Here is a 25,608-nt window from a genome sequence, read left to right on the forward strand (position 1 = left end):
GCTGGGCATATTTTTACTGTAATTCATTTTTCATTCATTCCTTTCTTCATTCAGCAACTACTGAATGTGTGATTAGAATGTGTCAAATACACTTCCAAGCACTGAGGACACAACAGCAAGCAAAACAGATCAAGAAATCCCTGAGTTCATGGGCCAAGGAAGCACAGTAAAATAAAATAGATTAAATATATATGTTAGGTCAAGTATAGTATAGCAAGAAAGGGAATACAAAGGATGAAGGAAGGTAAACAGAAGTTGCAATTGTAAAGAGCAGTCTGAGCAGCCTTCTTATGAAAGAAACATTTGAGTGGAACTCTACGGGAAGAGCATTCCAGGCAGTTAACAAGAAACACACATGCCCTTAGGCAAAGGGAGCTTGAGTGTTTGAAGGAAAGCGTGGCAACACTGAAGGATAAACAGTTCATGGTGCCCACACGGTGGCAAAAGCAACAAGGGGCCTTAACAGCATCATTCTTCCCCTTTTATCTTTTCCAGACTACCAGGATTAGGACACTGCCCAGTCAGTGTACTGGTTTAGTAATCACAGGCCCTTAATCACAGCATCACATACTCAGCCACCTATGACTGCATGAGGCTTTTTAGGGGGACGTCTAGACCCAAGCCATAACAATGATTCATGTTGGTTTTAGACAATAGAGCATTTTCAAAGACCCCTGCCTGGAGTATCTTCTTTCTTAAGCTGGTCACTCCCACTTTTCTTCTTTCTAACTATTCAACACCAATTGTCTAAAATAATTTAAGAAGCCACCATTGTCCTTTTTAGATATCCTTATCAAGTCTTCAGCAATTTCAGACGAAGTAGCAAAATCTCCCTTTAAAATTAGCTCACACATTTTCTTTGAAGATGAAAAACAATTTCCCCACAGACTCTGGAGGGAGCAGGGCAAAGAAGAAAGAAGAAAGACTGAGGAAGGCTTAAGTCAGCACTTAGGGGGTAAAGCTGCCTTTGGAAGGAAAGTTGGGAAGAAGCATGAATTAATAACAGGGAGAAAATTATACCCAAAGCATGACAAGGATGGGACTGTTGAATTTTTGAGTCAACCAGAACCAAAACTAATATCTAACAATGTGTGTGGTTTAATTGCTCAGGATAATTTTCAAGAAGATGAACTAGATATTGACAAACTTTGTTGGAATTACCAGAACTTTTCAGGTCAGGTCATGGTGGCCTACCCCATGGAGGAGTCGGGCACAATGTCTGACTGCCCAAACTCAAACTATGTTTTTTCCTCCTTGCTTGTACTCATTAGTTTCTCCTAAAGTCTGTTGGTTTTAAAATAAAATAATCTGGCAGTAATAGCACTTCCCACAGAAACAAGAATTGTTTCCTACTGTTAGGAAGGTGCTCAACAGCTGCTCCGTGGAAACAAGCTTGATTTCTGTCTGCAGATTCACAAATCTGCCAACCACCAAAGGAGCTTGGCAGAAACCCAGAATCCTGTTCAAATGAAAGGCTGCCCCCTCTGCATTGTGTCTATCATAACCAGTATATGGCTCCTCTTCCACTACATAGTCTCAGCTGTACCACTTAGGTTTGAAGACAACTTTCTGTCCTCTTCAAGTATCAGTAAGGCTTTCAGCTGCATCCCTTTATAACCCACATCAGCTTTAATGATTTTCTTGGTAGCTACGGCATGCACGATTGGCCCCAGCTCTGGGGTCTCTTCAGGGTACACTTCCTGGGGCACCCCTCACTGGGCTGCGATCTCCCAAGCAGACTGCAAGGTGTGGTACAGCTTGGGTGCCAGCTCTCCTTGTCATTCGGTGAAAAGCCCTCTGGTCCTCCCAGTCAGCAGCTGATATATCTAAGTTGTCAATTAGGAAAACTTTGGAGAAGACAACGATGACCAGGAGTTTTGCTAACAGCACAACTCGCTGCTTTAGCTTCATGTTGACCTTCTTTTCCTTCTCCCCCAGTCTCCTGCTCACTTAAGAAGAGCAGGTGGTGACAGCAAAGAGATTCTATCATTACACACGTTGTTCCATTTCTTCACTAAAGCGTCCTGCACAACTCCTTTTCAGCCCTAGGTTAGCTCTATGGCTGCCCGCCCAAGCAGTGCTGCGCGGTGCAGTGCAGCACCCCCCCCGGGGGGGGAGGGGCAGCCCCACACGGCTCACAGGGCCTCCAGCCGCTCCACTGCGGCCCACGGAGGCAGGCCATTCTGTGGCTGCCTCTCCCCAGCTGAGCCGGCCGCCCCAGCCCCACCTTGTGCCGACAGAGACACGGTGGAGGGATCTGTCACACTTTGCCTTCCAGACGTATGGCCTCTGCAGAAACACCGGCACCCCGGGGCAGGACTTACCGGAAGGCAAATTGGCCAGGTGGGAGTATGATGAGAGCTACTGCCATGCTGTGAGAAAAACGTCCCCACATGACTCAGGCCTGCACCTCTCAGACATCATTGACACCTCTGACTTTACCTAATTGGCAATGCCAACCGCCATCACTATGAGAGCTTTCAAGATGATGAAGGCGCTAGTATGGTCATCCTTCTCCATAATGCCAAAAGCTTTGGGAACCCCTCACTGGATGAGAGAAACATTCTTGCCCCTCTCTCTCTCTATCAGTGTTGCACGGGTTTCCACTTAGAACAGACTGAACTACCTAAAGAATGGAGTGCTAAAGTCTGCCTTAAAATTTGCCACGGCCATGACCCCATCTCCCCTGTGCTGTCCCATCCTCACCTAGACGCTGTGGACCAGCAGCTGCTGAGTGTCCTGGCCACCGTGAAGCAGTGAACTGACCAGTTTGGGATGGACACTGTGCTCATGGAAGACAGGGTGCCTCTCTCCCACTTGTGATTCTCAACACAAAATAAGTGAAACTCATTTTTACAAAGATAGAGAAACAGCACAATCAATTCCAAGTGGAACTGATGGCTTTGGAAGTTTCAGGCAGCAAATTTTGGTAGTAGAAGACAGGGTGGCCTTGGGCGTCTTTGGTGTTTTCTGTAGTAGAAACTAAGGCAGAGACATATTTCAGAGTGCTAGATGTCCTTGCAGAACCATCTTCTGACTTCCTCAGTAGTGGCCCATTTTAGCAATGGGTATCACTGTTGGTCAGTTTTAATTCCCATGCCAAGAAACAAACGGAAGTGTGACATTGGGATAAGTGAATGCTGCAATTGCTTCCAGAGTGTGTTTTGAGGTGAACCTTACAGTCTTTTCTCCACACTTGTGGATTTCGTGGAAACACTTTACAATTTCTTGTCTTTTTTTTAACCAGGAGTACTCAAACTGGAAAGCTTACTGCTACCTACAGAGTGGCAGCAAATAAAACCTTGCATTCTATTGAGGGATTAAAAAAAAAAGATCTGCTTTTGAGATCTAACTTTACCACTTATTAGTTTAGTGTCTTTTAACAAGAGGCATGATATTATCCAACAAATATTTACAGAATACCTACTGTGTTGCAGGTACTGTATCACTGATGAGCACACAGCTCTTTGAGCCTTAGTTTCCTCATATATAAATGGCACTAATATCCTTCCCCTGAAAGTAAACTCAGTAAGAGATAGGATTAGTGAAAAAATTAAGTGAGTTCTTTGCTGCACAGCTACCATGTAATAAATAAATAAAGTAAATAATAAATAGTAAATAAATAATAATAAATAAGTAAATAATAGCCATTATTGGAATTTTATTAAAATATTAAGATTTTAAACAGAAGTAGAGAACACTTTCTCAACCTATCATCCCTTGACCTGGCAGGTAAAAAAATCTCATCCTTTTTGAGAAAGTAATCAGAAGGCAGCCTCAGAACTTTACACTCTTAAAATGATCTCTCCATTCTTACGTTTCTGTTAATTTTACGTGTCAACTTGAATGGGTTATGGGTTAAACATTACTCTAAGTATTTCTATGAAGATGATTTTGGATGATGTTAATATTTAAATTGGTAGACTAAGTGAAGCAGATTACCCTCCTTGATGTGTGTAGGCCTCATCCAGTCAGTTGAAGACCTAAATAGAATATAAAAAGTCTGTCCCTCAGAGTAAGAGAGAGTTAACCTCACCTGACTGCCTTTGATCTGGGCTGATAGTTTTTTCTTGCTTTCAGTCTAAAACCAAAACATCAGTTCTTTCTGTGTTGTAAGCTTCATAATCTTCAGATGTGAGCTATAGCATCGGCTCCCCTGGTTCTCCAGCTTTCAGATTTAGACTGGAACAAAACCACAGGCTCTCCGAGGTCTCCATCTTGTTGATTTACCCTACAGACTTTGAAACTTGACCTCCTCCATGACCCCATGAACAGATTCGATCTGTTTTACCGGAGTTCCCTAATGTATTTCCAACTTCAATTTTTCCTTCACCCCAGTTGGACTGAACATGTGAGGCCCCATGGTCTGCCATACTCTCATATGACCTTCTACCTTTGCATACACTTAGCCTCTCCTACAAAAGATCTCTTCTACTCTAATCTCCAGGGCCAACTCCTGCTGACCCATCAAATCAATTTTGGTCTAACTCAATTCAAAATTGAATTGGCACCTTCTCCTATGTCACCCAATGTGTACTTCATTCCAACACTTGTAGCCTGTCACATATCCTGACTGTGTCTTTAGTTGGTTCTAATAGTAGAATGTGAGGCCCTCAATGGCAGAGTGTTGTTCACCAAATTTAGCATAATATCTGTTATATAGCAGGGGGTCAGTTAATGCTTTGCTGGATGAATAAAAAAATAAATGATTGAGCAGATGAATGAAAAAATAAATGATTGAGCTTTCTTCAAATAAAATGTAAGGCACAGAGGTTAAGAGAAAATTCATTCTAAGATTACTGAGCCAAAGGAGTGAATTCATGAGGTTATCAGCCAATGGCTTCAAAGCCCTATTGAATGAGGGCTTCAAGAAAAGTGGTACAGAGTTTGGAGTAGAAGTAGGGAACAGGGTTGTCTCTTTCAGAAGACAAGATTACAATTTAAGATGAAATTCGCATCCTATCATAGAAGCACCTGTAGCTATGGTGGACTAAAGTCAAGACTAGGTAAAGTGATGCAAAGGATATGAGATAATCAAACCTCCCACTGGTCAGTGTTACAAAATCCAAAGGATGGGCCGGGGATTTAGCTCAGAGGTTCCAACGCCTGCCTCGCAAGCGCAAGGTCCTGAGTTCAATCCTTGGTACCAAAAAAACAAACAAACAAACAAAAATCCAAAGATTGATGCTGTTATATTGAGGTTGTGTGTGACCAGGGGATCTGAAGTTCAGAGGAGAGCTGCAGCTGCTCCTCGCTTCAGAAGCACCACGAATGGCATCACAAGAAGCATAATAAATGGAGCATTTCCTGCTGTTCCGGAGACACCCAGGGAACATGAGAAACCAAGAGAAGAGATAATAGAAGACACAAAGTGAGTCAGGGAAAAGGACTTCTACAGCATGCATAGAAGGATCGAGGAGTACTGAGGTAGAAGGCATCTTGGGTCCCTATGTCTGGTGACACTGGTTTTCTGGGACACTGGGGAATCTCAACATCCAAGAACCAGGACTGGGGTGTGCATGAGAGTAAGTCAGTGTGCTACAGAGACCAGTGAATGGAAAACTAAATTGGGTTGGACTCCAGGTAAAATGTAATGCGATTAGTTTTGTACCTAAAGGAACTGAAATGCTTGCTTCCTTTGGATTGAAAAGACTCATATTGTCAGCATCTGTATTTCAGTTAAAAATTCTCTTGGCTACTAGCATCAGTGGAGCTACTTCTGAAGCTATTAAAACAGTGTCATTATTTCACTGTTATAACAGCTATTAAGGTGCATATGGCATGGGATGATCATAGACCATAATTCAATAGCCAATTAACTAGATTTTGCCTTAAATTTTCCGTCTAATTTACCATTTTCAAGACAGTTTCAATTTTTAAAAATGTAATTGTATCCTTGCTTTACAGAAACAAATGAAGATACTAGCTATTCTAAATTAAATAAAGGTCTCCACAGCCAAGCATATATCAGGGAGAATGACACTTTCATCATTCACTTCTTTAAACATATTCACCTTTAATAACTATGTCAATTCAGCATTGCATACAGTAAAACATCTTTGTATTTTCCAAACATGAACTGTCTAGTACTTTATCAGGAAAGTAGAACTGTGACTTTTAAAAAAAACACAAAAATTCCAAGTAGTTTGAGTAACAAGAGATTTAACTATATCAAATCCCTCTACTCCCACAGCATATGCTTATATCCACAGACAACCCTTGAGATCTACAGAGCCAGCCCTTCCTTTGATATTATCTGGGGAGCAGATGGTACATTACCTTTTCTTCAGTTCTATATGTCTTACCATCTAAAGGGCATTTAAGAACATTGAAGGCAATTTTTCCCTCATTACTCCCAGCCAAGTCCCTGTTGGCATCAAAGATGCAGTTCTCCTTGCATTTCCAAGATGTCCATTGATCCAAATTCAGACACTGTATAAAAGTAAAACATATTATTTGGGGTCTTAGAAATTGCAATTTTGGAGACATGGTTTCAAATAACTTTTTTGATTTGGCAAGAATAATTTTTCTATTTCTAGTCTTCTAAAGTAGACATAGATTTGCTCACAATAAAGCTAATGTTTTTAAAAAGCACACAAAAGTTGAGCACAAACAATAAGATTAAATCCAGAAATCAGAGTGATGAAGGGTAAAAATTACAGAATAGGTGCCTTGGATAGAAATCTGACCACCCAAGATAATTAACTGGAGTCTTCACCCTCCAAAAGCAAGAACTGCTTAGTGTACCAACTTACACTGCCATTTCTAATTGTACTTCTGTTTGTAATTATTACTTAAGAACAATTTGTCACTGTACCTGCCTTGCAAGGACAAAGTTCTGAGTTCTATCCCTGGTACCAGAAAAAAGAAAAAAAGAATAATTTGTATAATTGGTCTTTACAGATAATCTGCATCCATCTAAATTAAATGTACTTTCTACAATAGTGTGATTATAAAGCCAGAATATTTCTTTTGGACAAACCCCTTAATGTAGTGATTTTAATATCAATGTTATTCATTCTTTGAAATATAAAATGTTTTGGGCTGGGGATTTAGCTCAGTGGTTCTGCGGCCTGCTTTGCAAGCGCAAGGTACCAAAAAAAGGAGAAAGAAATATAAAATGTTTTAACTGAATTAAGGTTACAAATTTTTTTTTTGGCACCAGGGATTGAACTCGAGACCTTGTGCTTGTGAGGCAGGCAGTGGCACCACTGAGCTAAATCCCCATCCCAAGGTTACACATTTTTAAATGCTACAAACATCATGACTAGTATATTAAAATTATTTATCTATTTATACCTAGTAGCCAAAGAAAATTTACTGCCAAATTTTTACAGTAGATATTAGTCTGTCATGCTTATTAATTGATCCCATATGTAAAATTACAGATCTTAGTGTCTATTCTTTCATTTTACTAATCAGGAACACAGTATTTACAGAACAAATAAGTGGTGCAGTCAGCCAAGGATCATGATAGATCAAGTTAGCTGTCACAAGCTCAGACATAAATTCCCACCATGTGAGCAAATTTGGGTCCAATTCTTCATCAAAGAGTGCTAGTGGGATGCCGGGGATTTAGCTCAGTTGTTCCGGCACCTGCCTTGAAAGCACAAGGTCCTGAGTTCAATCCCCGGTACCAAAAAAAAAAAAAAAAAAAAAAAGAGTGCTAGTGGGGATTGTCAGACATCTTCCAATGTAGATCCTCAATCTAATGGCTGGTAGATGAGACAGCAGCAGAGGCAGAAGAAAATCCTTTAGAAATTATGCTGAGAAAAATGTCCCTTTTCTTTCTAATACTCATGTTTGTCATCCTGAGTAGCCATGTACTTGGGGGATTTAAAGAGGAACTCCGTAGGGGATATATTTTCTGGCCACTTAACCAATCCCATATCCAATCTGTTTTTCTTCATGATGCTTTAAACATCTTTTCTTCTTTCAATATGGTCTTCCTCAGACTAAGCTGTTTTTTTCTCCCATGCTTTATACATCTGTTTCAGATGCTCTATTAGTATCTGTGAGTGAGGTGGGCTGTCACAGTGAGAATTCTTGGAGCTACTTCGTCCAGATTTGTGCTGAGAACCTAGTGGTGTTTTTTTCATGTCACCTTTATAAATGGAAACTAAGGCTGGAACACTGCTCCTATTCTTGTTACTGTATTGCTGAACTGCCAGTAGCCCTGCAGGTCCTCCTCCTGCAGCTTGGAGACCTTGCCTTGTGACATGGCAATAGGAGCTGCTCAGCAGTGGGGGGGTCCATTCCCAACTGCGACTGTGCCTCGTGGACAGTTACACAACTGCAAGTGTGCCTAGGCCGTGCAGTTCCAGTGTCAGATAAGTTTGAATCAATGTTCTGAAAAAGGAAGGAAAAGTGGAGGCTTATATGGGCTACTAGATGTTGAAAAGGAAACGGGGCTAAGAGACTGATACAAGATAAAGAATGTATGAACAGAATGGAAATGTTCATAAGACAAGTGTCCCATGACCTCTTGATATGTACCTTGAGTCTCTGGGCACAGTATAACAGTTCAGTTGTTTAGGTGGTCCCAGATGCCTTTTGCCAAAGGTTGGAGAAAACCAAAGTTCACATTCCAGGTAGCAGCTGGAATGAAGTCCTGCTTCTGCAATATCCTACTGACTTGATTTTGAGATATTCTTTCTGTATTGCTTTTGTTATAATTTTCCTTTTCACACAGATTTGTTAACACTGGAGAAGAAGGCAAGCACCATTTTTTTATTTTCCTTTTCTGCAACTACACCTAAATACTTGGCCTACAGGACACCATAGGAGCTGTTTTCTCAGCTCATATGTAAAGGAAGCAGTGATAACCCACACGTATCCACTGAAAACGCACCTTTGGATGCAGGATGAGGGGAGACTGTCTCCAGCTTTCAAGCCTCACTCCATCCTTTCCTCAGACTCGGTCTCTGTCCCAGCCTGAGAAACGAGGGTCCAACCTTGGCCAGTGGAGTTGTTAGGGAGGTAGATCATAGCAGGCCTAAGAAACAAAGAGGAGTCCAAAATAGCATGCGATGGCAATTACAGTTAATTGAAGAAACAAAAGCCTCAATGTATAATACATTTATAATCATTTTTTACATCTCAGACCCAAGGCAATCCCACAGAGCAGGACATTTTAAGGTTACACGTGGTACGCATTCATTCCCATACCTGACTACCTGGCCATCCATTTCCGAAACGAAAGGAAAAGGAAACCAGCTTTGTGAAAAGGAAACCAGCTTTCCTGATTGTCACAGCTTTCCTGGTTCCTGGCCCAATGATACCAGGAAGAGGAACATTCTTTAAAGACCTTCTTGCCTTGGGCTGAAACCTGATTCAGATTAGAACTCAACTTTCATAAATTTCTTTCGTAAGTTTTCTATGACTAAGGCCCCTTCAGGGAACATTGACCATCTGAAAAGAACAAGGAAGACATTTTTGAGATATCAACATTCCAAAGTAACTGCTAAGAAAAATATTAATAAAGGCATACATTATGAAAATGAAATAATGATAATCAGCATAGTTTCCTGAAGCCAGGAGTAACTCTTATGTACATAAGAAGATATCCAAACTTGCACTTGGTACGGATGCCTTCATGGCACTGCCCACCTCACATGAAGGCATAAGGCATATGCCTCTCTACCTCTGCTGTACTATAAACTCTACCTGTATTTCTGCATGCGCCTATGTGTCTTGACTGAAATCTTTCATCAACAGCAGAAAGAACCAAAGACAAAGGAGTGAGGGGCTGGTTCTTTATTGTGCCAGTTCCTGGCTTCCTGGTGATGGTGGGAAAAGTTACTCATTTCCCTGGGTGCATTTGAGAAGGCCACCCCTAAGCCTGGGGTGGCCCTCACCTAAGGGAACACACAGTCCACAGAGTCACCCTTCAGTGACCCTTGTTCATGGAGAAGACATGATGAGAAATTTTCCCTAGTCCTTCCTTTTTGGCTGTGAAATGTGTCTTATTCTTTCCAGATGTTTTCCCTAATAATAGTTGCTTGATCTACTGTAAGAATAACTCTGTGTTCCCTGTGCTCACAGTGAAGAAGCGGGAAATAGTCTAGAAACGAACATAAAAACAGTGATTTGGGATTTATTTTTGGAGGGACCTGGATGAGCCTCACAGTTAATAGTGCTATCATGATGGCATACAATTAAAAAAGAAGAAATAAAATTTCCTTATTTGTCAGTGACATAATGCCATACGGAGAACATCCCAAGGAACCTGAAAGAAGAAAAACATACAAACAAAACTCTTTCAAAACTAATAGTTTATTTAATAAGTTTGCTGAATAAAAAATCAGCATACAAAACCCAATTGTATTTCTGTATGCTGTCAAAGACCAGATGGACATCAAAACCAAAAGCACACTATCATTTACAGCACCTCCTTAATAAAATTTGTAGGTATAATTCTAACAAAATGTATACAGGACGGCTGAACCCCATTAAAATGTGATGATGAGAGAAATTAAAGAAGTTGTAAACAAACAGAAAAGTATATTTTGTTCATGGATTAAAACATTCAACATAGTGATGATGTCAATTCTCCTGAAATTGTTCTATTAGTTTAACACAATTCCTATCAGAACCCCAGCAAGATATTTTTATATACTTAGAAAAGATTAATATTAAATTTATTAGTTAGAGTAGTTAAAACAATTTTAGAAAATAAGGGTGGTAGCAATCACTCCGTCCAATTAAGATTTGTTATATAGCTACAGTAATCAAGACAATGTATATAGTGGATGGGTAGATTAATGGTACAGAAGAGTAGAAACCAGCAATAAAACCACACATATACAGTAGGCTGATTTTGAAAAAAGGAAATCAGTGGAGGGAGAATTGTCTAGAACAAAATCATTTTGATGTATAACTCACATCTTATACAAAATGAACCCAAAATAGATCATAGATTTAAATATAACATGTAAAACTATAAAAGTTTTAGAAGAAAATCTTTAGGACCTAGGGCAAGGCGAAAAGTTCTTAAACATGACATTAAAAGCATAATCCATAAAAAATGGCAAGTTGTACTGCATCAAAATTAAAATATTTTTCTCTGTGAAATACCCTGTAAAAGATGAGAAAACATGCTATAGACTAGTAGAAAATACTTGCAAATCACATATGACAAAGGACTTGTATCCAGAATATATAACAATCTCTCATATTCAACAATACTCGGGTCAGGGATTGAGGGTAAGGTGGTTTGTGTGGACTACAAAGCTATACCACCAGGGATATTTTTGAAGTGATGGAACAGTTCTATGTCTTGATTGTGGTGATTGTTATATAAATTTACATGTGACAAGACTGCAAAGAATCTTATGAAAAACTAGTGAAACCTGAATAAGGGCTGTGTATTATACTAACATCAACTTCCTGGTGGTCATATTTTTCTATAATTATGCAAATGTTAGCATCGGAGAAAATTTGATGAAGAGTACCCAGGACCTCATTATAATATTTTTTGCAATTCCCTTTGAATTCATAATTATTACAAAATACAAAAGATTTTTAAAATTATTACCTGAATGGTCATCAGAGCTGAAAATCCCCCCATGATACCTGAGACTTAACTTTATTTTCCCTTTCTACACAGCAAATCTTTACAAGTAGGAAAGGGCTTATATTTCTTTGCGACCTCCATATTCAGACCACAGTAAAGTGCTTAATATGTTTTCTTTTTTAAGTTTATTTTTATTAGTATGTTTGCAATACATACTGATTACACTTATACTGAATATTTGGTACATACACATATCACATCTTGATCATATTTTGCGTTTTCCTCCTTCCCCTGATCCTTTTTCCATCTCCTAAAACTCTACTTCTCTATTTCTTACCAACTCTCCTTTATTTGCTCTTTAAGTGATTTATATTTGGGCTTTTTCATGTAAGAGAAATCATGTGATACTTATTAATCTTCTGTGTCTGATTTATTTCACTTAGCATTACGAACTCAAGAGCCATCCATTTTCCTACAAATGATTCGAATTTATTCTCTTTATGGTTGAGAAATTTATATATATAAAACATTTTCTTTTTTCCATTCATCTGTTGATAGGCATACACTTTCATAACTGAGCCTTTGTGAATTGTGCTGCTATAAACATGAGTATGCATGTATCACTGTAATAAGATGACTTGAATATTTTGGGAAGATACCTAAGAGAGGTATAGTTGGGTCAAGTGGAATTTTTAATTTTAGTTTTTTTTGAGGGACCTCCATACCAATTTATACAATGATTGTACTGGTTTACATTCCCATCAACAGTGTAGAATTGTTCTCTTTCCCCACAGGGTTGTCATCATTTCTTCTTGAATCCTTGATGATTGCCATTCTTACTGGAGTAAGATAGATTCTCAGTATTGTTTTGACTTACATTTCTGTAGTTGCCAAAGATGCTGAACAGTTTTTCATGTACTTATTGGCCATTTGTACTTCTGAGAAGTGTCTATTCATTTCAGTTGCCCATTTTTTGATTGTGTCCTTTGGGGTCTAATTTTTTGGGTTCTTTATATATATATATATTCTAGATATTAGTCCTCTGTCTGAAGAGTAGCTGGCAATTTTTTCCCATTTTGAGGATAGTCTCTTCATTCGGTTGATTGTTTCTTTTGCTGTGCAGAAGCTTTTTAAATTATAGCTGTCTTTGATCTCCTTTGGCTGGAATCTTTGCCCTGGTGTCTTTATCTAAACTGCCTGACATTTCCATCAGCCAGGCCCTGATAAACCACATGTTTTCCAGATCTTTCAGATCCTGCAGGCAACAGAGGCTGGCCCAGGGGAATAATGGTATATTTTATACCTTCCAATATAGCATAAGCTCTGAGATGGGTCTCTTGTCGTGTGTTTCACTGCATCCTACCCCCGAGAATAGTGCCCAACACCTGGGAGAGACTGTGAAGATAACAGTGAACTGACTTACTATGAGAGAGAGGAGCAAAACAGTCTTGCACAAAAACTAAGTCACAGTCACCCCAGGAAGAAGGAAAAAGCAATCATTATATGTGCATGTATTATACAAGGTCCACCTAAAAAAGCCTTGTTGGGATGCCCTGATTGAAATAATTTCTCCTTCGTCAGAATTCCTCCAAACATTGAAGACATAGGAACCAGCCTGCCAGCTCAAATCTGACCAAGGGGTGATGAGGATGAAAAATAAAGAGACACAGAAACAGGTTAGAATCTGGGGGACTAGAGAGCTCCTGTCTCCCTTCGACATAGAGCCCCAAATGACTGGCACACTTGGGCTTTATTTGCCAGACACGGGCATAAGCAATTAGAGTCACACAGGACTCATCTGTCTCCCACTCTCCATTGTACTTCTCTGGGTAAACACCTTAACCTTAGGTGTTTTTACTTCTCCCTGCAGCATGTTAGCATGATTGCATGCCCTCTTTTTCCTCAGTACTCATCGAGGAGTCCAATTACCCCTCATTCTTCCCATCTGACCTCCCACAGTGCACTTAGTTCAGTTCTACTCAGAAGCACTTAACTGTGCCCTAGCACTGTGCCAGCAAGGGGTGTTAGACCCCTAAAAGAAGCTGTTTCTACCCCTAAAAGAAGCTGCTAACATCATCAGAGGGCATGCGTACAGGACAGAAGATCATTCCAGTAAGTGAACCCAGGCCAGAGATATTGGGGCAGGCCTTCCAGGTCATTAGACAGGTGGCAAGATAGACAGGCAGACGGGTAACATGAAGATGACTACCACTGAGCAATACATCATCTCACTAAGTCTTCCACAAGCTCTAAGGTAGATTTTATTCTTTCCTGAATCTGGAAGGATGAGGGAGGTAAGAGGGAGAGAAAAGTTCCCCCAGGGCAAGAGAACATCATGACCAGAAGCAGTGCATGGTGAAGCATGCACACCTAGGAGGCCTTAGAGCCCACAGGCATGGCTTATTTGCATTACTGGACTGGAAACTTAACCAAAATTAAGGTAGGAAATATGCTAAAGATCATTTACAGAAGTCAGATGCTAGAAGGCTTCATTTGCCATGCTAATATATGACAATGGCCTTCACACTGGGCTCTATGGAATCCTGGCATGCAGGCTGGGTTACTGTCACTACAAATATCTGATTCAATTTTTATTCAAAATGTTTTTAGAAAAATATTGCAGAATATGTTGCTAGTGCCCTCCTCACACTGCCTGCTTATTAACATTGAAATGCATGCCAGTCCTTGTACTTCTTTAGTGGGAGATTTCACTAACCTCCAAAGTCTACTGGGCCTGGCCACTTGGCTGGTTGCCCACACCCCACAGCTCTTAAACAATAGAGCTGGTTATAAAACTCCAGTTTCATTTCCCCTTGGGAGAAATAACCGAGCCACAGTTCCTCTGCTGGCTCCTAAAGTTGCCCAGCAGGATTAGCTCTGGTTGCCCACGGTGGTCATTTACTTGATCATCTTTCCTTCCTTGGCTGTCATCCCTTCCCAGTCATTTGTTCTCATCCACAGGTGTTTCCTAGGACACCTCTCAGATGAAGTTCTTTCTAAATATGTTTCTGGAGTAACTCAAACTAAGACGCACATGCATATGCAAAGGCACTGGATAAATCAACAATAATTGTACAGCTGCATATAATTTGTACAAAATTTTAATGTTTTGCCAGACACATGCTCTTTGATGTCATCAGAATAAATCTTTTCAACTATTTTGTTCATAACTTTGAGTATTTAATAAAGGTGACACTAATTTAAAAGATAGTAGCTCTGTAGAGGTGATCTCAATCAATTTGTATGTTACTATTCCTCTCACTGCATAGTACTTTGTAAGTACCCATCCTAAGGTTGGGCTACTTTTGATTTAACGTTTATATTTAATATAAAGCACTTAGATGTTGTCAATGAGTCAGTAGAAGAATCAAAACTTCCTCCTACTCCACATTCAAAGTCTTAGATCTGTTTAATTTAATGGATCCTGAAGTTTTGGCTTTTATTTTAAAAATAAAAACTACAACAAATCTATTGCCATTGTAAATTTTAATTGACCCACAATAATTTTATATATATATATGTATGGGATACATTGTGATATTTCAATATATGAATACAACATGAAATGACCAGACCAAGGAAATTGGCAGATACATCACTTGAAACATAAATATCTTTATATTAGGAACATTCAATCCACTCTACTAGCTATTTTGAAATATACAATAAATTGTTTCAACCACAGTTACCCTACTGTGCTATGGAACAGCAATCCTCAACCTTTTTGTCACCAGAAGTGGTTTTGTGGAAGACAGTTTTTTCTACAAATAGTGGGGATTGGGGGGATGATTTCAGGATGACTCAGTGCATTACATTTATTGTGCATTTTATTTCTACTATTATTAGACAGTAATATATAATGAATTAATTATACAACTCACAATAATGCAGAATCAGTGGGAGCCCTAAGCTTGTTTTCCTTCAAATAGATGGTCCCATACAGAGATTATAGGAGACAGTGACACTCAAATTGTGTTGCTTATGTCCAGACTACTCCATAAATCTCATTTTGGTTGCTGTCACTGCAAAAGGCCCTGCTTCACAGAGATAGGATGTTAGAAATGAAAGCAGGCTTTTTTGGGAATCTCAGGATATTCTGCCTTGACTTTAATCCAGAACATATGGAGATTTGAAGTTGTCTCAAACATACTCATTTTTTTCAGTTTTTTTTCAATTAGTACATGTTTACAGTATTTAATGCTTACCTTCCTCTTGGTGATCTGGTACATGTACATTACAGAATTTTTGGTTTTGTTTTGTTTTTGTGGTACCAGGGATTGAACTCAGGACCTTGGGTTTGCAAGGCAGGTATGGTGCCACTGAGCTAAATCCCGGCCCCATTATAACACATCTTAATTTTTTTCTCCTTCCCCCTCTTAAAGCCACTGTATTTGCAATTGAAAACAGTTTATCCTCCTCTGGCACAGACAGAAGTCGTTCACCTGGCTTATTTACAAATGTATTTGAATCTATCCTTCTCAGTTTAGGGATCTTTTATGGCTGGGAAATAATGCTCAAACTCTTTTGAAAGTTGAGATGGAAGAGAATGCACCAGCTGGAAGAAAGAATGCCCTGGCTCAGTCTCTTTCAAAATTTTTGCTAATGTTTGAAGCATGTCAAAAATACCAGCAGTCACTCGTTGTCCTTATAGCTTTAGTTTAGTTTTGACTGCATCCACTTTATCTGCTGACTTGAACACAGTTTTCACTGTCCTCTGAAATGACAGATTAAGCTCACTGAGCAGGAAGTCTATGTAGCACAACTAAGCAAGTTTTGCAACCCATTCTGAAATGTGTTACTAGTGGTGCCTGGTTTTCTAAAAGAAATGTCTGGAGAAGCTTTTGTAACTCAAAAACTCATTGGTCATTGTTCTTTTAGAAAGGCATCTCATTTCTGTGAATAAGAGGAGATATGTGTGCTCTGTGTCCATTCTCTCACAATATCACACAAACAGACATGAGTTAAGGACATGTACTTTAACGTGGTTCACAATTTTAATCACATCCTGAAAAATGTTGTTAAGTTCAGGTGGAATTTTTGGCTAGTCAGCATTTCTTTATGGCTGACTCAGTGCATAGACTCACATGCAGAAGTGACCTCTTGATCTGAGTAGTGAAAGTAGAAAGATCCAGTCATGCAAGCTGCTCTATGCACACCCATACCAACACAAAATGATCAATTCAATTGTCCTGAATGTAACCATTCAAAGACTTGAATAGTTCTGCAACTGTGGTGTTGGTTGGCAACAAAAGTTCACAAAACCTATCTTTATGCACATCCTCCTGAAAATTATATTGTACAACAATAAGTATTGTAACCTTGTTGTTAACATCAGTATACTTGTCCACCTGGATTGTGTGCCACAGTGACACATTAATCCTATCTAATATCTATGCCTAAATATCCTCTTTTTCATCAATTTGTCTAGTTATGGTGCTAACCAAAAGAGAAATGCATGCCGCCTTTTGAACTGCAGCCTCTCTTAAAAGTTCATGACAAATGTCCTGAGCAGCAGGCAGGATCAACTCTTCACCAATAGTAAACAGCTTCTTAGCTTTAGCCATGCAGTTAGCCGCTAAGAATCATATTCTCATATTTGATGAAGTGATGGCTCTCAATAATTGCTTCTGTTCCTTGTGTTAACATTTTTTCTTTTGATAAATTCCAAAGGCTTGTCTTTTAATGCAGGGTGCTTAGTGTACATGTTGTGAAGCAATTTTGAAGGTTTCATGGCTTCATTGGTTAGTAGGTTGTTGTTGTTGACAGTTTATTCCTGGTCTCTCCCCTGTTCAAATGAACTTTCCAGTGACATTTGTTTTTCACTCCTTTTGATCAGGGTTAGCTTGTGAGCTTATCAAAATTGTGACTGAGATAAGTGGGTAGTGCAGGAAAGAAATATGGACAGAAGTGGTACTATATCCAACTGCACAACTGAAGTACAGCAACTCACTTGCCACTATAAAGCCTGCCACCAGATACAGCTTAATTGTCACTTGCCACTCACTGATAGAGTTAAGTGAAAATCTCATTTAAACAAATTTATGAGTCTGCAAGCGGGTCTCTGTGCAGTCAAACTTCTCTGCCAATGTTAATCTGTATTTGCAGCCACTCCCCAGTGCTAGTGTCACCACCTCAGCTCCACTTCAGATCATCAGGCACTAGACCCTCACAAGGAACATACCACCTAGGTCCCTTGCATGTGCATTTCACAGTAGGGTTCATATTCCTGTGAGAATCTAATGCAGCCACTGATCTGAAAGGAGGTGGAGATCCAGCAGTAATGCAAGTGGTGGGGAGCAGGTATAAATATAGATTAAGCTTTGCCAACTTACCCGTGGCTCATCTCCTGCTGTGTAGCCTAGTTCCCAACAGGCCACAGATGAGTCTGGGGGTTGAGGACCCTGGTTTAGAACGCCTCCTCTTACAACTTATCACTGTGAGTCAGATTTTCTCAGCATGGGGCAATAGAAGCAAATGAAGGAATAAATCATATCCCAAGGCCAATATAAACCTCAGCTGCACCCCTGACCATGAATGCCAAATGATTATGCTGTCAAAATAGCTACATTACTCACAGTGATTGACTTTCTTACAAGTGTTATAAATGTGTGCTCAAAACATATACATCTACCAATAAGACAACATTTCATTTATTGCTTCTATTGGTATTGAATGTAATCTTTATTTGAAAGATGAGTTATATTTTCAAATATTTGGGACCTCTGATGAGGATGATGGTGTCACTGTAGATTCCTACACAGGTGTAAGTGCTGTGCTTCTGAGGCAGGTCACCCTGGGCACTATGTAGACAGGGAATTGAGAGAGTGAGCCTACTGACAAGTTACCAGAAATCAGAATAGAGATACAGATGTGATGTTGCAAGGTTCACAGGAGGTGGTTGAAATCTTGGCTATAGAGGCGAAAGCCCAGAGGAACCTGAGAAGCACCTTTTCACACCACTATCATCTACTCTCCCCACATTAATTTCATACCTAGAGCTCGTTTCTTTTCTTTTTTTTTTTTGGTACCGGGGATCGAACTTGGGTCCTTGCACTTGTGCAGCAGGCGGCAAAACCACTGAGCTAAATCCCCAGCCCTAGAGCTTGTTTCTTAAAGAGTGGGACTTTGGAATCAAGGTTCTTGATTGCCTTACAGGACCTAAAATAAAACTTTCTATTGTTCTGTAAATGCTTCTGAGATGTTTTAGTTATGCCAGAGAATAAGGGATTTTGTATTACAAAGAAAATCCCATTTAAACGAATTTATCAAAATCTCTATATTTTTCCCGAACTTGTTTAAATGTCTCCAACTAGACAGTTTCAGCCTTAGGAGCCCACACTCACATTTCCAACACTGTGGGCCTAATTTCATATTCTTTTTCTTAAAGAAGATATTGCCAAATTCTGTAGCCTTCAAGGACCCCAAATCCAGGCCTGACCACTGATCACTTTTTAGCCACCTTTCTCTTGCTGTCACCCTGCAGGGTGTCCTTGCACACTGGCCTGGCCTGCTCATTTCCTCGGCTTCTCCGGCCCTGACTCTGCTTGGGCTGCTCCTTCTGCCTCAAATGTGCTCACCCCAGTCCTTTACTCAAGCGCTGCTTTCTCACTGAGGCCTGTATCCTCTACCCTGTTACAAGGAGCCTGGAATCCATGGCTCTGTCTTCCCTCTACTCACGTTTGCCTCCCTACCCTGTGGTTTCCCCATCACTCTCATCTGTTGACATACCTCAGAATCTAGCTCTGTACTGTTTTCTAGCCCCAGAGCAAGTTCCACAGAGGAAGGGAAATCCAAAACACATCCTGCTCACCAATGCATTCCTAGCACCTAGTCCCCATAGCCCTTTGGTTACTATCTGTTTGATACACGCATGAAGTTCCAGGGCCTGGGCCAGGGCCCCTGCCTTCTTCAGGCTGAGTGCAGTGCTGCTGGCCAGTGAGCATCCAAATGGGAGAAAAACATATTAGTTCTCAGGGGTGATGTAGCTTCACAAGCTGGGCCAAGACACTGGACCACAGGTCAAGGCCAGCGACCTGGTACATCCTGTATCTGTCTGACTACCTCTGCCTGCATAACGAGGCTGCTGGACAGCACTCTACTGGAGAACTGACCAGAAATGCTGAAGCTGGGGCGGGAGAGGGCTTCCCAGGCCCTGTCTTTCTCCCTGATCCTGGGGACCACCGGACTTTTCATGTGCGGTATGCAGTCTAGAGAAGGGACTAACACATTACTAATATAGCCAAGTGCTGAGTTCTGGACATGTGGAAGAGAAATGTTTACTTAGAGCCGGTGCTAATTTCCTGCCTTTGCATTGGCTGCAGGCTTGGAAGTCCACATCTGGCAGACATTCATGGCCCTGGATGCAGTGGCAAGGGTCCAGGGTATGATTGCCTTGTATCATTTTAACCCCACGGAGACACATCACTGATGGGTATTTTACCCGGTCGCCAGGAAGAGGGTGTGTGTATGTGAGGTTAGGGTGTGGGTCCATGGAGCTGTCCATCCATCCCCAGTCAGCCAACCAAGCCCCCACCCTGCAGACAATGCTTATGACATCAGGATGATCCTGGGTTTTATATAGAAGTTGACAGTTGCCAAAGCCCTGTGTCATACCCTATTTCATTTTATGGTCATCCAAACCTATAAGAAAGACAGCAGGAATTATCACTCCTCTTCCCACCAGAAGAATAGGCCCAAAGGTTAAGTGAAGCACAGAGCTACAGAGCCAGTCTTTGTCAAAACCAGACTGGCTTCTGCACTTACACTTGCACTTTGTCCTGTGCACTTAGTGACATGGACCCTTCAGATCCCTGGGCTTAACACTCACAGTTTCAATTATTTCCTAGAAATCTCAAAGGCCCGAGGGCAGCAACTAAGCCCTGTGCTGTGGGTAAATCTGGATCCTCCTACAGTGAGGCTGGCTTGCAGGAAGGAGACACTTGGCCTCACTGGCCTTCCCACGTCCACAGCACCCTTGGCCTGCCAGGCTGAAATCCTTATCGTGCCACTCCCAACTCTCCTACAGTGATTTCCTTGGAGAAACAACCAAGCATGTTTCATCTTTGAAAGATGGCCATCAGTTGAAAGTCAGCAAAACTCAAAGAGGCAGTGAATTTCATGAGTGTGAATGTCATGATCAGGAGTGTGGCTATCCATGGGCATCATGTTCACAGCTGCTTTCTGTTATGCACCTGCAAGGTTTCAGGTGCTGTGTTAAGTGCTTACCACATAGTTTCTCATTTATACCCCTCCACTAAACACTTAGGAAAACTGAGGCCTAGAGAGGTTAATTAATTGCTGGAAGCCTGACAAGAGGTGTGTGACAGAGTCCAGACTCAAGTTGTGAGCTGGTGTGGTGAAAGCCCATGCTCTGAAACTGTACTGCCCTCCTTGGCAATGCAGTCTAGTAGGCTGTGTGTTCTCCCGAAGTGTTTCTGAACTCACAGACCCTGGGATATATCCTGTCTTCCTTCTCTCTTCCTCCTCCCTCCCTCTCTCTCTCTCTCTCTTTCTCTCTCTCTCTCTCTCTCTCTCTCTCTCTCTCTCTCTCTCTCTCTCTCTCTCTCTCTCTCTCTCCCCCTCTCCTTCCCTCCCTCCCTCCTTCCTTCCCACTCTTCCCCAGTACTCTCAGAGCCTTCTTCTAACTTCTCTCTCTTGGGCTGACCTGGGAACTCAAAATTTCCTCACTCAATCATGCATAACAAGCCATTCACTCAAGAAATAGTTTCTGGATGACCACTTCTTGCCAGGCTCTGTTAAACACTAAGAGAAAGGCAGTGAACAAAACAGACATGAGTCCCTGACTTCGTGGAGAGCTCATGCTAGTGGGATAAATAAGAAAGCAAACATACAAGGTAACATCAAGCAGGATAAGACTGTGAAGGAAATAAGACAAGAGGCAGGAGGAGGGATGCAGCCGGGCTTGGGTTGTGGGATCAGGGGAGCATCTACTTGAAGAAAGGCATCTGGGCAGAGACCAAGGTCAAGTGAAAACAGTCAGGTCACTGTCAGGGGAAGAAAATCCCAGTGATAGAAACAAGCTTGGCATATAGTATAGCCAGATTTAGCAAAAAGAAGGAAGAAGGGGAGTAGGAAGGGAAAGAGGGGGAGAAAGAAAAGAAAGAAAACTTAGATACATAGTTAAATTTGAGTTTCAGATAAACAATGAATAATATTTTAGTATATGTTCCATACAAAATTTGAGACATACTTAGCTTAATCTATTGTGCTGCTATAACAAAATACCACAGACTGCGTGATTTATAAGAAACAGAACGTTATTTCCTACAGTTCTGAAAGGTAGGAGTCCAGATGGAGGTGCTGAAGTCCCAGCATCTGGTGAGGACTCAAACTTTCTGCTTCCAAGATGGCACCTTGCTGCATCCTCCAGAAGGAGAACTGTGTCCAGACATGGAAGAAGCCCTTCTCTGTCATCCCTAACCCCACCCAGGAGTGCTCCACCCTCATTCTTCATCAGCTCCTAAAGGCCTTACCTCAAAATATTATTCCATTGGAGATTCCAGATAAATTTTGGAAGTGATGGGCATTCAAATGACAACTAATCTGATACTAAAAAAAATTATTTATGTTCCTCTGAAATTCAAATTTAACTCAGTATCCCGTGTTTTAACCCTGCTTTGTGTGTGAGGATCAGCAGGGACACCAGTGTGGCCAGAGTGGAAAGAGCAGGGAGAAGGGAAATGAGGCTGGTGGAGTTGGGAGGGAGATTGGCATTTGAAACCCAGAGAAGCCACCTAGGTGTGTTTCCAGTGCTCACGCAATTGTCCCCTGACTGCTCAAGACAGGGACATTGTGCTGGGGGCTGTGGAAGCAGAGATAGGAGAGAACCCCCCACAGGGAAGCCAGTCTGGGTCATGGTGTCTCAGTGTCTGCAGCACCCATTCCCCAAAGGAAACCTCAGACTCCGAACTAATCTTGTTCCTTTAGCCAGGAGAGCTACTGGGTCCTGAGCAGAACAACTAGAGGAGGCAGTATGGAGCATGACCTGGGAGCCTAGAGTGTAAGGTGAAGACAGTGTTTTCGTACCAGCCATGGGTAATGTAGGCAGTCCTGAGAGTCAAGCGGTTGCTGTTGGCCAGGATAATTCATTTGGGTGTCTGAATTTGAAGGAAACCTTTGTGACTGAGCAGAACTGTATTACATTTGAAACAGGAAATAACCCTTGAGGTTAAAATGTAAATAATCCAAAAGCCCCACAACCTGACTGGCTTTGGGATGTGAGGAAAAGTAAGATGAAGTAGGGTAGATATTTCAGAGGACTTTCATTGTGACCCCAATACTTACTTCTCAGTGTTTAGTCCTTGAGGATTAAATGAGGTAATGTATGTAAATCACTGTACTCCATACATGCGTGACACATACATTAATCATGAATACTCCCCTATTCTACTTTCTGTTCCCAAGTCCTGGGACCTGAAGGGGACTTGAGACATCCCTTTCCCCTCACCAGACACACAAAGAAACTATCATGTTGGATCCAGGCACTACAACTAGATCTGCTCCCTTTCTTATAAACAGAGACCTGGAGCTGTTTACCTGGCACATAGCAGCTGCCCAATAAATGTTGCTAAATGCCTAATATGGAAATAGATGGCTTTATTCCCAATATTCTCCCAAAATTAGATTTTTCACTTTCAATCCAACAGGAAAGGAAGCAGGGCCTCCTGACAGATGCTACGGAGAATGAAGAGCAAGTTGTTCCCTGCCCTTCCCAGGCCAGGGACATTGCTTCATCAGTACTGAAACGCAGGCCAGGCCAACAGCTAGCGCCAGGGAGCTGCCTTATAAGGACATTGGCAGGGGCTACCAGGTGTGTCATCGTGGAGCCTGTGAGGAGGCTCAGCTCTGGCCCCAGTGAGTCAAAGCTTGGGTGGATGAACCGGCCTCAGAAAGCCACATGGCAGCAAGTGAGAGTTTTCTCACATCCCTCTTCCCTTTACATGTTTCCATATGTTTTACATTAGTGCTCAATTTGCCTTTGCAATTAGGACATGGAAAAGGATATTTGAATTAGAAAAATAAAGTACTCATAAGTTATTACTTCAGTAGAGAGAGTCTGCTTTTAGGGTGGGGTGGAGATTGCTAATGAACAAAGTATAGATCCGTGGAGAGAGCCCCTTGAGAATTAACACACAGTGACCCCTCTATGGCCAAAGACAGCTGGCCTTCATCCCAGGAGAGCCAGTCACCCCCTGGTAAGCAAAGACAAGAATGGCAAAGACAAGGTCGGTATGGGCCAGGAGCTTTGGCAAAAAGTAGCCCATTTGAGAAGTATGAAGGCACAAGAAGGGGCAGTGGGTCTGATCAGACCCGACATAGAATCATGGTTAAAAGACTGGGCCAGGAAATCATACAGACTTAGGTCTGAGTTCTAATTTTCCCACCTAAGCTGGAGGATGTTGAGGAAGTTAAATGATCTTTGTAAGTCTGGACTGCCCCATGTGTGCAGCATTGGTTCATTTAACAAGTACCTAGATAGCACTCTAGCACCAATTCATCAAATGTTCACAATCAACCTATGAAGTAGATTTACAGGTGAGGAGTGTAATTTGCCCAAGATCACACCGTTGGTAATCGGCAGGACTCTACAGCCTGGCCTCTTAGGTCTAAGAAATCCTACCAAAAGGATGATTGTACAGGGTCTACCTGATGCCCTTTGGAGGATTAGGTGGGGCAGGGCTCTGTGGTAGTGCCTGACACTGGTAAATCATCGGAACATTACCCATCATCCTCTATGCAGGCCCTGAGGGGGAAGGTGCTTGTGCAAGTGACTGGTGAAGATGGGCTCCCAGAAGAAACTGGCCCCATGAGTGGGGGAAGCAGGCTGGGCAACAAAAGAAGCCAGACAGCAGTGAGACTTAAGAGAATTTCACAAGGCAGAGACTTGGGAGTTTGTCCTCATAGAAACAAGGGAGCTGAGCTTCCTGCTGACAAACTGTCAACTCCTGCCAAAAGCCCCAGCTACATCTTGGCTCTGCACTGTGGATAAAATGGCCAGTGACCAAGGGGGTGGCCTTCCAAAGAAAGGTGTGGGTACAGTTAGAAGCCAAAGCACAAAAAAGCACAGTGGAGTTCACAGAAACAGCAAAAGTAGGTCCTAGGGCCCCTGGGGAGCAGAAACTCTGCCCAGCTAGACCACCTCTTGCACCACTCTGACCTGTTCACGTTGCCCTGTTATGTTCACTTCATCCTGGCCACTGTGTTTCTATGCTCACAGCAGAGTTAGTGAGACAAGATACAACTCTTCTTGCAAACACTCCATTGCAGTTGGTACCCCGGCTGTGACTGATGTCTGTCCTCTTGGTCCTCTTCTACACTTTCTAGATGCCATTCACTCTCAGCTAGCACTGATGCTGGTTTAGACAGCTTGCTTGCTGAGGTGATACAGATTTTAGAAGAATTCATCTCCCAGTTCCCAGTTACCAGAGTGTCTTTACACTTACAAATTATCAGATCTGATCAATATAAAGTCACCAGTATGGTGGAACAAAGGGCAAAGTATGGAAGTACTTTGAAAATCTAAGGGAAAAGTTGGAAATTCCAGGAGCCAAAGACAAATGTCCATACCATCAATACCAAGAAAAACTGAATTTTTATTAGTTAATCTGCTCTGATCAGGAAGAAAATAAATAACTGATCAATAGAAACCAACAAGAGTTCTCTAAAAACAAATCAGAACAAGAGTACATTGGAGAAATTGGAAATCAGTTTATTTTGTCTTGGTAGCAAGTACAAAAGGATATTTGAAAGAAGTGTAGGTGATGAAGATAATATGAATGCATAAAGTGTCAATAATTTATAGGTTTCATTTATCTACACAATTTTTATCCGTGGGGAGTGGAAATTTGAGGGTGATTTCTTCCCCATTCCTGGAATAGGAATAGATGGTAAAATTTTTATCCTGTAATTTCTTGGAAATTAGTAGAAAGATAGAATCAAAAAATCAGCATAGCCAGGGATGTAGCTCAGTCGCACCGCACCTGCCTGGCAAGTGTAAGGTCCTGAGTTCGATCCCTGATAGTGGAAAAATAAATAAATAAATAAAACTCTTGTTTAAAAAGCAGCATAAATTC

At 41.4% G+C, this 25,608-nt stretch overlaps 1 long non-coding RNA gene and 3 pseudogenes across 2 annotated transcripts in view; 1 reads left to right on the forward strand and 3 right to left on the reverse strand.

The window, feature by feature from the left end:
• Positions 1 to 555: 555 nt before the first annotated feature.
• LOC147827674 (glycosaminoglycan xylosylkinase pseudogene) lies at positions 556 to 2,120 on the reverse strand (annotated as a pseudogene).
• Positions 2,059 to 2,870, forward strand: LOC147827675 (glycosaminoglycan xylosylkinase pseudogene; annotated as a pseudogene).
• A 2,332-nt stretch (positions 2,871 to 5,202) lies between these two features.
• Positions 5,203 to 25,608, reverse strand: part of LOC110348389 (uncharacterized) — a 115,750-nt gene continuing 95,344 nt past the window's right edge. For both annotated transcript variants that reach the window (XR_015452002.1, XR_002393594.2), the window contains 2 exons: positions 8,852 to 8,995; positions 5,203 to 6,432 (listed from right to left, as the gene is read on the reverse strand). This is a non-coding gene — a long non-coding RNA (uncharacterized LOC110348389). The remainder of the gene's footprint in view (positions 6,433 to 8,851; positions 8,996 to 25,608) is intronic.
• Positions 7,490 to 8,221, reverse strand: LOC101724030 (BCL2/adenovirus E1B 19 kDa protein-interacting protein 3 pseudogene; annotated as a pseudogene).

Source organism: Heterocephalus glaber, unplaced genomic scaffold (assembly GCF_053883595.1).
Source record: "Heterocephalus glaber isolate CG9 unplaced genomic scaffold, H.glaber_assembly_v1.0 deba00001442, whole genome shotgun sequence".
Taxonomy (NCBI): Eukaryota; Metazoa; Chordata; class Mammalia; order Rodentia; family Bathyergidae; genus Heterocephalus; species Heterocephalus glaber.